This window comes from Buceros rhinoceros, unplaced genomic scaffold (genome assembly GCF_000710305.1).
Source record: "Buceros rhinoceros silvestris isolate BGI_N320 unplaced genomic scaffold, ASM71030v1 scaffold3050, whole genome shotgun sequence".
Classification (NCBI taxonomy): domain Eukaryota; kingdom Metazoa; phylum Chordata; class Aves; order Bucerotiformes; family Bucerotidae; genus Buceros; species Buceros rhinoceros.
The window spans coordinates 14,436-26,423 of record NW_010390011.1 but is presented as its reverse complement, the minus strand read 5'-3'; the positions used below and the strand labels follow the sequence as shown (position 1 = coordinate 26,423).

At 35.8% G+C, this 11,988-nt stretch overlaps 1 protein-coding gene across 1 annotated transcript in view; it reads right to left on the bottom strand.

Annotated features, from left to right (window-relative positions):
- The window catches only part of LRRN3 (leucine rich repeat neuronal 3), a 33,725-nt gene extending 22,094 nt beyond the window's left edge, over positions 1–11,631 (bottom strand). The window contains exon 1 of the mRNA XM_010136018.1: positions 11,502–11,631. The gene's annotated coding sequence lies outside the window, so the exon portion shown is untranslated. The remainder of the gene's footprint in view (positions 1–11,501) is intronic.
- Positions 11,632–11,988: the final 357 nt, after the last annotated feature.

Below are 11,988 nucleotides of genomic sequence, written 5' to 3'. Positions count from 1 at the left end.
CAATGGATGCACAAGATGGTTTCTAATATGAGAAAAATGCTTTAAGGGCTTTCTGACCCTCCCTCTAAAATTAGTACTAAGTAAACCTTATGACAATGATTTTATGCACATTCAGAACTTAGAACTGAATGGGCTGTCTTATGTTATCTGCTGATAACATTGGAGCAAACGCTAGAATTTAGTGCTGCAGCTTATTAGTGCCCTGATTTGCACTCCTCAGCGTCAGTGAAGTTACATATAGTGCTATAGCACAGTTCTAGTTTGTCATCCTTTATACATTGCTGTCTTCCTTCAAAGATTAGGACTAAAAATGGTGTTCATTTGTATAAGTGTACTCTAAATTTTAGGCAACTCTAATTGACCAGTTCATGTTTCTTAAATTACTCTGATGGAAGTAATTACTGGATGAAACTTGATATTGGAGATAACTATGAGAAACTCAGCACAAGTAATAGCTCCAAATTGGCAAGATTTCTCAGAGGATTCCCTCTTTATGAAACTTGTTTCAGGTTTGTATCATGTAAAGAGTTGAACAGTTTAAGTGTATTCACTACATGAAGTAAAATACCACTCTAGGAAGTGAAAACCAAAGACTAGAGCTTAATATGAAGTGGTTATTATGCTAATTCAAATTCACAATCGCTAATGCTGTATTTTCAAGACTGTATATAAAACTGTAGTATATTCAGCCCCAGATCAGTGGAATACACTGAACACCTGGCTGAGCAGAAATACACAGATTACAAATTAAGATGGTAATGTTTCAGGGAATTGTTCTCCTCTCCTACTAGAAAATCATTGTTTTCCCTTATCTGAATAAATATAGTGTGTTATTTTAAAATTTTTAAACAAGATAGGAGGGCATTTAAACAATTTTCAGTATCCTGCTGGGGTATGGTCAAATTACCCTTCTCTTGGTAGGTAACAGCAAAGCAAATATTCCCTTATTACTAAATGGAGTTTTAATTCCTTTATAGCTGCTAGCAGTCTATCAGACTGTCTGCCTTCTCAAAATTTTCAACACTGTACCACTGGCTCAGAAATTAAACTCAAAACATGTAGCAAGACAGATTGGACAGTGCCTATTACTTCTAGTAACATCTTAGTTGCTCTCACCCAATGCAGTCATACTAAGACATCTGAACAGGCTCAGATAAGGATAGTGGTGCTGTAAATCATCACCTAAGACAATGCTGGCAAGGAGTGAGCCCCTCCACTGAGAGGATCATAACAACATGGGATAGTCAAGTTAGAAAGGACCTCAGGAAGTCTCTAGTAAAGAGTCTCTAGTCTTGCTTGAAGCAAAGTCAGCTGTTAATTCAGACCAGCTTATGGAAGGTAAAATTGAACTTTAGACTCTCTAACTAGTTGCTCTGCAGGATTTACTATCTGGTCCTTTGACTGTCCCATTTCACATAGATCATGGTTGATCCATGAGGACTCAGTACTGTACTTCGCCATGCCAAAATTTATTTTTAAGTAATGCTACGGCAAATTTATATTTTATGGAATTGAACATTTCTTCAGTCCTGAATGTTGATTACTCTTTATTGCTTCTATTAAAATACCTACAGTTCAATAAAATGATGGAACAGTTGACTTCCACAAAATTTACTCAGACTTTTTGAAAGTTTGGCTAACCTCTACATGAGAGATTAAATAGCAAAATAGTGAATTTATAACATGACTTTTATATGCTTACCATTGAGTAGTTGTAGATAGATAGTCTTCTATCTCAACATAACTATTATCATTTTCCTGCCACATTTGTGTCAGACCTGTACGGTATGTGTTTTATATAAACCTTCTATCAATTCGTCCTCGTTTTTTTATAATGTTTTCCATGTGCTGTTACTAGGGCTGATATAGTGACACACCACCACAAGACATTGTTTGAAAAACTAATATAAACAAATTTAAAACAAAGACTTCATTTGAGGTAAGTGGTAAGATTTTTTTCTTGCTTTCTGTGAACTTTTGGTCAACCTCAGAGACTGTCAGAGCGGTGATGAAGCAAATCACTTCATCTTCAGTGATGAAGGATAACACTTGAAAACCAGAAAGTTTATGCATTTTCCAACCCTTAAAAGAACAAAAAGTATTTCAGTTTGGAACAGAAAGCCGGTATCTGTGTTGGCATAACTCCAAGTTTGCCAACTCCAAGTATATGAATCTATATACTTAACTGAGATGGCCAAGGATTCTAAATGTGCTTGAATATTTGGACAATGTGTGGGTAATTAAACATCTCAGCAATTAGATCTTTGAAATTGCATGTAATTTAACTTCTCTATTTTAGTTATAGTTTACTGTTAAATTATACCTACTGAAAGCAATATTTAAATGCCAAAAAGGCACCTGGATCTGCATTGTATTGAGAAGCCTCTGAAGGCAATCATCAACTTTAAAATGAAAACTTTATCAGAGGAAATTCTTTCATGTAAGTATCTAAATATAAACGAAAATCTTTTCTCTGACTTTCAAAACCCTTGAGAAAAATACATAGTTACAAGAGAATGTGTTTCATACTATCTGAATCAATAGTTTTCTGATGAAATCACACATCTTTAATGGGTGAACCATATAAATTAGACAATGCTTTCTAGATGTTAAGGGTCGAGATTAGCTTCTAAAAGTAATTGTGAACAGGATTAGTAATGGGTAGAATAGTTAGAAATTAGACCAAATCATAGAAAGACATATAGGAGTAAGTGCTATAACTTCAGTCATTAAAATGGAGCAAGAAAAAATTCTAGCACTACTGTAATTAACACTGAGAATATCCTTAATGTTCTTTAATGTAGACATTAAAATTTGCCTGTTTGTTTCAAATATCTTTTTAAAAAAATTAGTAAAAGTTACTGTATTCTCTCCACAATGTCAGTGACACCTGGGCTAGTAGCTTGAGGGCACAGGACAAAAATGTAAATAAAATGATTCTGGGTTTTTTTTTGGTTTTGATTTGTTTTGTTTTTTCCCATTTCTTTTTTATTCCCCAGTGTGACAGTAATGACCATGACCAGAACAGAATTATTGAAACATGGTAACGACAGGTGAATGGAGCATTCTTTAAGAATAGCTAAACTACAATGTTAAACATTTTTTTGGATAGGCTAAAGAGGATGGATTTATGGAGCAAACGTGAAGATCTGAGTATCAGAGGATCACAGTGTGTTCATTTCTTTTCTGAGAGATATAACTCATTAATGGGCAAGAGAAAGGTCCAGACTAGAACTGGAGAAAATCATGAACAATTTTGCAATAAATTCTAAGTTGCGAGTTAATTGTTATGACTAGAAAATAAAACCCCCAAAGTTTTATGGTAAGTCCCTCCTCTGAATCTGTGAGAATTAAATTAATATCTTACTGCTTCTAATGACAGGAATTGGAATATATCTTTCTCACAGGTGGGAAAATGGCAATGTAAATACTGATGTCCTTCATGGAAAAATGTTTACTACAGACAAACAAAATATAAATAGGAGGAAAAAGTTATAGTGAGGACCACGTGTTTCCACTTTGAAACATCATTTTAATGTCTATGGTTTGTATTTCAAGGTAAGGTGCATATTGAATCTTGAAGAGTTTTGCTTCTCCTCATTAAGACAGATATGCTATTCATTTCTGAATATTACTGTTTCCTCACACAGGCAAACCAGAATGCACAATAGCTACCAAATGTTTGGTATAACTCTGCTTAATTAAACTCCATTTGACCAGAAGTTGAAAACTAGATTTGTTTCTAGGCAGTATGGACTGAGATTTCAAGGTTTTTTGTAACTGACCAGGAACATTTCCATAAATCAGAAATCTCGTTCTTCAGAAAGTTTTGTATCCCTATCTATATGTTCTGATAAAGTCTGTGGCATAGCATGTTTAATAATTAGAACTATTCTAAACAAGAAAGTTCTCAAGGCATTATTTTTGTATTTTACTTTGCGGCATGAGTGGAAATGAAGCAACATGATGATTACTGTATTTCTAGATAGAAAAATGGTGGCAACACCGAAGAGCAAAGAGAAAAATCATTTATGAATCCCTTCTGCATCTTTTGACATCAATGGGAATTTTGCCATTTACCAAAAATGGAAGTAAAATGACAAAGATGGCAGTTCTAAGGACCATCTGTGAAAGCTTTCTGGATTGTTCTATCTAGTGTGGAAATTTTAATGGTAATAGTTTAATTCGGGAATTTTTTGTTTTTTATTCTTCTTTTTTTAGCTGATGGTTCTCTCACACTACTTTTACACAGAACTCTGTTGAAACAATGTTAATTGGAAAGTGGAGACAAACACAATTAACAAAAACTCAAATAGGAATAAAAGATAACAATTTCAGTTGAGGCTCCCGTAATTATTTTGATCCAGCCTTGTTTTACAGAGGTATTTGAACATATCAGAAACCACCAGCAATACACACTATCACCAGCTTCAGAGGTAGAAGAAAGGGGAATTTACACTTCAGTACCTGTGGCTAATGAGGCAAAATCACAGATATTGTGTGAGTTGTTGTTCATCAGATTTTCTTTGATTTATAACTTAAAGTTGTTTTAATATACCTTTTGCACCTTTCTTTTTGTTTGTTTCATAGTTAGCAGTAACAGAATGTGTATTATAAAATGAAAGTGTCCCTCTTACAGAATGAAAACTGATCCTTGGTTTTTATTATGGTTTAAAGGCATTGAAGCATCTGTACCAGTGTGATCACAAACACATTGGTTCTCCTGACTGCTGCTGAAATAGAACAGCAGTGATCACATGATCCAAGTATACTAGGGCTTGTTCTGAACCATGGGTTTTTGATAGCAAGTTTAGGTCCGAAAATGTAGTATTTTTCAGATAACACCCCTGAAATATAGAAGTAAGTTCACTGTATTAAAATTACTCTATGCACTAACAATCTAGGGAGATTGCTTCCTATCAGAGTGCGTATAGGGTTTGTATGGTGTGTGTCCAAACACACAAATTATTCTTGGGTCTGTGGAAGTGAAAAATGTACTATTGCTGTGAAGTTTCAGAGATTGGCTGTTCCTTCCCCCGCCAAGATAGAGTTCAGCAGCAGAGCTGCTGCTCTTGGAGAGCAGGGTACTTTTCCTTATGTGTTTTTAGAATTTGGAGTCTAGAGTCTGACCTTAGAGTAATAAACTGAATATCCCTTTTCTCTCCTACTGCACAATAAAAATGAAATGACCAAAAATATATCTGTCTGACACAATATTGATGTCTGGATAATCTTTATCAAAGCAACATTCAGAAGAATATGTTACCTGAATTATGTGTGCTGGGTGAAAATTTCTGGCTTTGCAGATCATTGTATTTTCAATTATATCATTTTGTCTTCTCTCACCTCATAAGGATACCTCTGTAAACTGGCATAATGATCATTAATCATTCCATTTCTCTTAAGTGCTGTAGAGTTTTGCTCTTGTATTTGGACTTACCAGCAAGTAACTGGCCAAACAAATTAAAATTAATTAAGTAGTGAAATTTCTGTATTCCGGGAGAGTAATGAAATAGCTGCTGTACAGCTGTCTTTTTTGAAAGTTAATATGGTGTATCTTGTTTACAAAGAAATATAAATTCAAGAAGGTGTAATCAACTGAATATATCTAGGATAAACTTGTAGTGTTATGCTTAAAGGATAACATAAGCAACTGTTTTGTTATAAAGTGGTATTAAATGGGAGTTGTGCAGATATGTCCCTCAAACTACAGTGGTAATGAAGCACCACTTGACTGTAATTTGTTTTTTCATATCAAAAAGCTTTTTTTATTTGTTTAGAATTTGATAAGCGAAATATTGTACTTTATAAATCCAATGTTTTGTTTCTAAAATATACTTTGCAGTGGAGAGGGAGGAAGAATTTTTAAAACACTGTCTAATTTCTATATAGGACACGTTGTTGTTATTATGCAGTGGGTTTGGAGCTATTTAGTTACACAGGAACGAGGTTTTTCTGGACGACTCAGCCCCCACGGGAGCCTTGGCTGGAGTGGGCTCTCCTGCCCCTCTGCTCCTTCTGCAGCCTGCAACATGGAGCCAGCTGGTGTGGGGAACTCGGCAGGTAATTCTGCACATAGGGGGAAACACTGTGAATTAGCTCACAGTTACATGTCATCTGCAAAAATTGCTGATGCTTGGCATGACCTCTAGAGAAAGGTGCTTTGCAAAGGGGAAAGGAAGTTCAGGGTCTTGAGAGAACCTGGCAACAGGAATGAGCTTGGGGATAAGAAACAAATTTCTTTAGTCCTCTGATTTACAACTAGCATGACACTTGCTAAAATCTCTGAGAAAAGTCTTTGGCTTTGCATAAAAATTATTCCTGTCAAGATGAACAATTTTATTAGGACTTTAGGTACAGAATAAATCACATAAATATGATATAAATAGTGACATGTATATATCTCCATTTTCAGCAGAGATGTGTCACTGTTGTAAAGCAGAGGTAGGAGACATTTGTGGTTATGCTTATTCAGGGAACAAGTTAAACTTTTGCACTTACCTAAATGCCTCCCAAGTCAGGGATGTGTTTCTTGTGCTGTCTCGGATAAGGATGACCTTTTGTTTTAACACCATGATGACAAAGCTAAGCAACCTGATTGTCAGCCATGGTTTCTTCTAACCTCTCAAGACCACTCTGGAAGAGTCCTAGTGATGCCTGACCATCACATTGTCTTTGTAAAGACTGTTAGAAAAGTTATCTTCTCTCATCAAGGATGATGGCTATTTCATGGTTATTTTGTCTCAGTGCTCAACTTGCTCTTCGTTGTGTGTTCTATTACCTGATGTTTATTCTAGTTTATTATTTAGTAATTTATTCAACAAGTAATTTTGGAAATTGTCTGATCCCTAGACAGAGAATCGTATAGGAATACTTTTTTCCATACTGGTAGCTGGATGTCCAGCAAGTTTTTTGCGCAACTAAAGATTTTTACCTTTCTTATACCAGAACTTTGAGACACTTTAAAGTATTTCCTGGCAGAGTGTTATTTTCATAAGAACCCTTTAGTAAAAGACTCGAGGTAATATTAAAAATCAGTAGGTATTTTGAAAAAATATTCCCTGTAACATTTTATACAGCTTTGCTGTGTTTACCTGTAAATACAGATGCTTTCACAAAAAAAGGGAACTGCTAAATGATTTCTTTTGTGCCAATGTTGTTAAAATACGTTTCCCAGTTTAAGTGAGATTGTGGGAGTCGAGAGCAGAAAACAGGCAAAAATTCTTTTTTGCTCTAATTCAGAGGTCAGCAGAGTTGAGCTGCCATTAAATTTGGGGCAGATATTTTAATGAATTCCAGAAATACAGCAGCTGAATAGAAATAATGGGAGTACAGATGTCTTATTTCTTACTTCCTTTGAATTAGAGAGTTACTGCTTGTGGCCAAGCAGTGACAGTGAATAGGGAAGCTGAAAGAGAGTGAGTTTTATTGAGGTAGATCTTCTGTGAGGAAGAAATATTTCTAAATGAAGGATAATTGTTTCAAATATACAGTCTATAAATTTGTGTTTATGAAATTAAACTTTCTCTTCATTTTAATGTCTTTGCATTTGTTTATTCTTTGCAGAAAACCAGTAAGCATGTTTGAGGGTGCTCGGGATGGGACCATAGCTGTAGCTTGTTCTCCCAAGCAGTTTGTAAATTAAAGCTAAGAAATCATAAAATAGAAGTAAATGAGTGTGATAAATATGAACTTATTTATCAAATGGTATTTCCTTCAGCTGATATGACTAGAAAATGTCTTTCAATATTGAGAGATGAAAACATACACATGTTGACTATCTATTTTATTTCTTTACTATCCTTTTTATTATGGTTGATGGATTATACAGCGCCATCTTCCATGTGTAAAGAGTAGGAAAACCTGTTGAGAGAGCGTAATTGGATCAAGCAAAATTTTGAAAGCAGTTTGTATTTTACCCTCATGAAAATGCTCTTTCTCACCAGGTGGCACACTCAGCTTCTCCACAAAGAATTCAAAGTGCGGTAACCCTATTGACATCCATACTGGATATTTCTCTGGTGCAGATGAGTATAGCTCCATGTGCTGTGCTAATAAAACTTTATTGGTTCAGGTTGTCTGAGGATATGATTTCATTGTGGAAACATTGATGACATCATTTATAGATTTTGTGTGTAACACTGAAGGTCATACTGTTTGTTTAAGTAAAGTTTTTGACATCAAGGGTATTAAGGAAAGTTCTTTATGAACAATGTTGTTTCACAGTAACAGCATTTAACAGTTTGTGGACTGGTCAGTTAAATAAGAGGCACAGTAATTTGTTTTTTAAGTTACATTACAGAAGTAATGAGAAGTATGGATTTTTCTTATAATACTAATGTGTTTAATGACTTTTCTAATGACATCTGTCACTACTGTTTCTTCTCAAATTCTACTGGCATTTTTCCTTCAGTAATGTAAAGGGTTTTAATTGTTTGTTAAACTGATGGAATGAGAATTAATATTCTTTTTAAAGTAGTGTGAGGAGTTACTCTGTTAAAAAAAAAGTAGCAGCTGTCCAATTTTTGGTCTTCAGAAACTAGTTCCTTGAACGTTACATGTGAAATTAGTTTTTCATTGTCAGTTTTTGCTAGTTGATAGTTAGCAGAGTTTGTGGAATTTAAAGTAGAACGGTTTACTGAGAATGTTCCTCTCAAGTTTTGTTTTCCTTCAGCTTTTAATGGTACTAGCTGAAGGAAGGATATATGAATTAACTAAAATGTTGATGTACCAAAACTCACTAAAAACATGTACCTATGGTTTAAAAAAAAGGTTTAATCATTTCTCTGTGGTGACTTTTATTTCAGAAGTAATATAGAGCTTGTCTTGAAAGGCTCAGTATTTTCTGCTGTTTATCTTCTTCTATTGCTTTAGATGCTCTAAAATTTGGCTATTAAACACCAGCTATTTAAAGTTAAGAGTGGTTGTCATCAAGCAGGAAAGCTTCTGGTTTCCTTGTAGAATCATTACTAATATAATAATGATTATGGGTAAGAGTCAAAGAAAGTGTCTCCAGTACTGCTAAATGGTTTGCTCTCACTTGCAAACACTTAATTTTGACCTCTTGTGTCAAGGGACACAAGTCATTTGCAGCTGTTGAGTGTTTTCATAAGCTGCTCATTCTTGTTCACTTAACAAATATTTTACATGATACTGGTCTGCAATACAGGTGGCAACTTTGCCGAGTTGATCTGGCCTAATTCTGGTGAGAAAGAGAAATACTCACCTACTTCTGGGTACTCCAAACAGGCATGCTTCGATGTCATGTTCAGATCTACCACCCTGAAAGGTGGTACTTCAGTGTTGCCATAACAACATCAGCCAGTCATTGTCTGGCACTGCAACATTATTGCAGGAGCTTTGAGGGAGTATTAACCAAAATACAGTCACCATACTGCTTTGCTGGTTAAAAATGTCTATGCTGAGTACTCAGACCATGCATCTACAGCATATTTTCTCTGTACATGTATGATTGGAATGACTGCATTTTTCTGAAACTCTTTGGCATGTCTATATAATATTTTAAAGTAACGCATTAGATTATGTATGGCAAAAATCAGTATGCAATAGTGTAAAGTTGCTCATATTAACTTAATTTTTACATTAAAAATGAGTAAAGATGAAGATTCAAAAAAGCTGAGCGTGTACCGTGGTGTATTGAAAAAGTTTCATCTGAGTAGTCCTTTGCATATAGCATGAAGAGATCAGAATCAGGTTTTCTCTCCTTATTGTGTAGCACATTCTGTAAAAATCCAAACCACTAGCTTGAAATTGTTTTAACAACTAAAATGCACATGCAGTGTGAGTGAAAACAGGATATTTAATTAATTGAAGTAGAGACTGCTCACATAATACAATAAGCCAGCTTGCTTTGAACAGATTTCATAGACATCTGAAGTAGAGGAAGCAAGCTTGCCAATAGCAGGGGCTAATGCTTCAATACCTTTCATTTTGTACTCTGAAAAGGAAACCTCTTTTTAAGCTCATTCATTTTCCAGAGGGAATATCGAATGCTGTGGCATATTGTCAGAGCTGCTTTATTGTCACCATTTAGAAAGGTCACCGGAATTAATTGACTTCTTACCCAACGTATTGTTAAGCTACCCGTTTCCTGACATTTATGGAAAGGTGGCAAGCTTGCAGCCATTGGCTATCTGTTGATGGTTGTTTCACAATGTTTATTTCCCAAAGCACAGTAACTCTAAAATTACAAGCAAATAATTGTGTTGCTGCAAATGAACAGATTCTTTATGATCTCCAAGGTGTACAGGAGTGAGGGGTTGGTGGACAAAAAGGGGTAGGAGAAATCATCAAAATATCGAGCTGTTTATAATACAGAAATAGTACTCTAAAAACCAAACAAAACCATGCAGGAAGATGCAGGTCATATTTTTTCACTTTGAAGCATGCATTAGATGGCTAACCTGTCTTTTTCATGGTGTAAAGTGAAATATCTCTCTGGCTTTCACTGATGCATGAATCACAGATCCCTGCTGATGGACTTTACTGAATGTGTTTTCATCTGAAGGGATACTGAGGTACTCCTATACTGCATGAAAGAAATGACATACACATGCATAAACATAAATACATTAGGCAACAGTAGTGCTAGCATGGAATTTTGACTTGATTAAATCAGTTAAATAGAAAATAACTGTCTTTTTTCTAGACCCCTGCATTCGCTGCCCCCTCCATCCTCCTATATTGGGTTCTCTTTCTGAACAGCAGTGCTGGGCAAAAACTCCAACTAGACATGTGAAAACAAAGACATGGAAAGGAAAGACAAACAGTTTGGAGCCTTCCTATACTAAAATGGGCAAAGCTTTTATAGTGATGGTTTTGAACAGTCTCCTTACGTGAAAATATACTTTAGAGGCACCCTGCTGCGACCCTGTTAATTACCAAAGAAGATTAGAACTCCTGTGCTTAATGCAATCCTTTTTACCTAACGCGTCTGTTCCAGCTGCATCAGTAATCAGACATTCGTACTGTCCCTTCTGACTGGAAAGGGGATGTTTTTAAGCAAAGTCATTTGCCACCATCGTTAAGAGATAGCTGGGCAGAAATTCAGTAATTGTTTGTGATATGTTCATTCAGGCTCTCTGCTCAGTGGTTTTTAGGTCCTGACATAAACAGCATTTCCCTTAATCTAGCACTGGAGAGAAGAAAAGAGGCTGTCCTGTATCTTGTTTTATTGGTTTCAAAACACAGAGCAACTGTGTAATTTGATTTTGCATCTGAAACATCAGGAGAAACATTGTCCCTTTATAATTTTTTTATCCTTTGATGTTCTTTCAAGCTAACAAATGCACAAATCTGATACTCTTGCAAGCATATTTAGATTATCTCTGACACAAAGCACAAACTGCATTTGCATTTGCATTCAGAAAGTAAAATGTGAAAATACTCTAATAAAATAACTTTACAAAAAGATGAAAGGGGGAAGAGTTTATGCAGTAAGATAAAAGTCAGGATAAAATTGAAAATAAAGCGGAACTTACCCTATAATAGGAGTAGTTTCAGAGCTGGAAGAGTTCTTGCATCTCCGTAATTTTGATTCCGTAGTTCAGGTAGCCACATGCTTGTATTAAAGCCAGAGTCTGAAGAGATGTGCATACACGTATGTGCGTGTGTCGGTCAGTGTGCATGCGTCTAACGGTATATAATACAAAGATGTATCTATTGATATCCTACAACATGAGAGACTCTCTGTGCTGCCAGCTAAGATCCCTTTCATTTGCCAGAGCGCTGTTGCTGCCTGCCTGGCTGAGGCTCACAATCCGGTGGAGAGAGGGGGGGCAGGGGGTGAGAGGGAGAGAGAGAGAGAGGGAGAGAGAGAGAGAGATGCTCTCTAGCTCTTCTTATTTCTCCTTGTTTCCATGGTGGTTATTGGTGCATCGTTCACCCGCTCAGTTGTCACACTGACATGGTGCTGCCTGCTCAGCGGTCATTAATAACTGAGCCCCTTCCACTCCCCAGAGAGGAGCC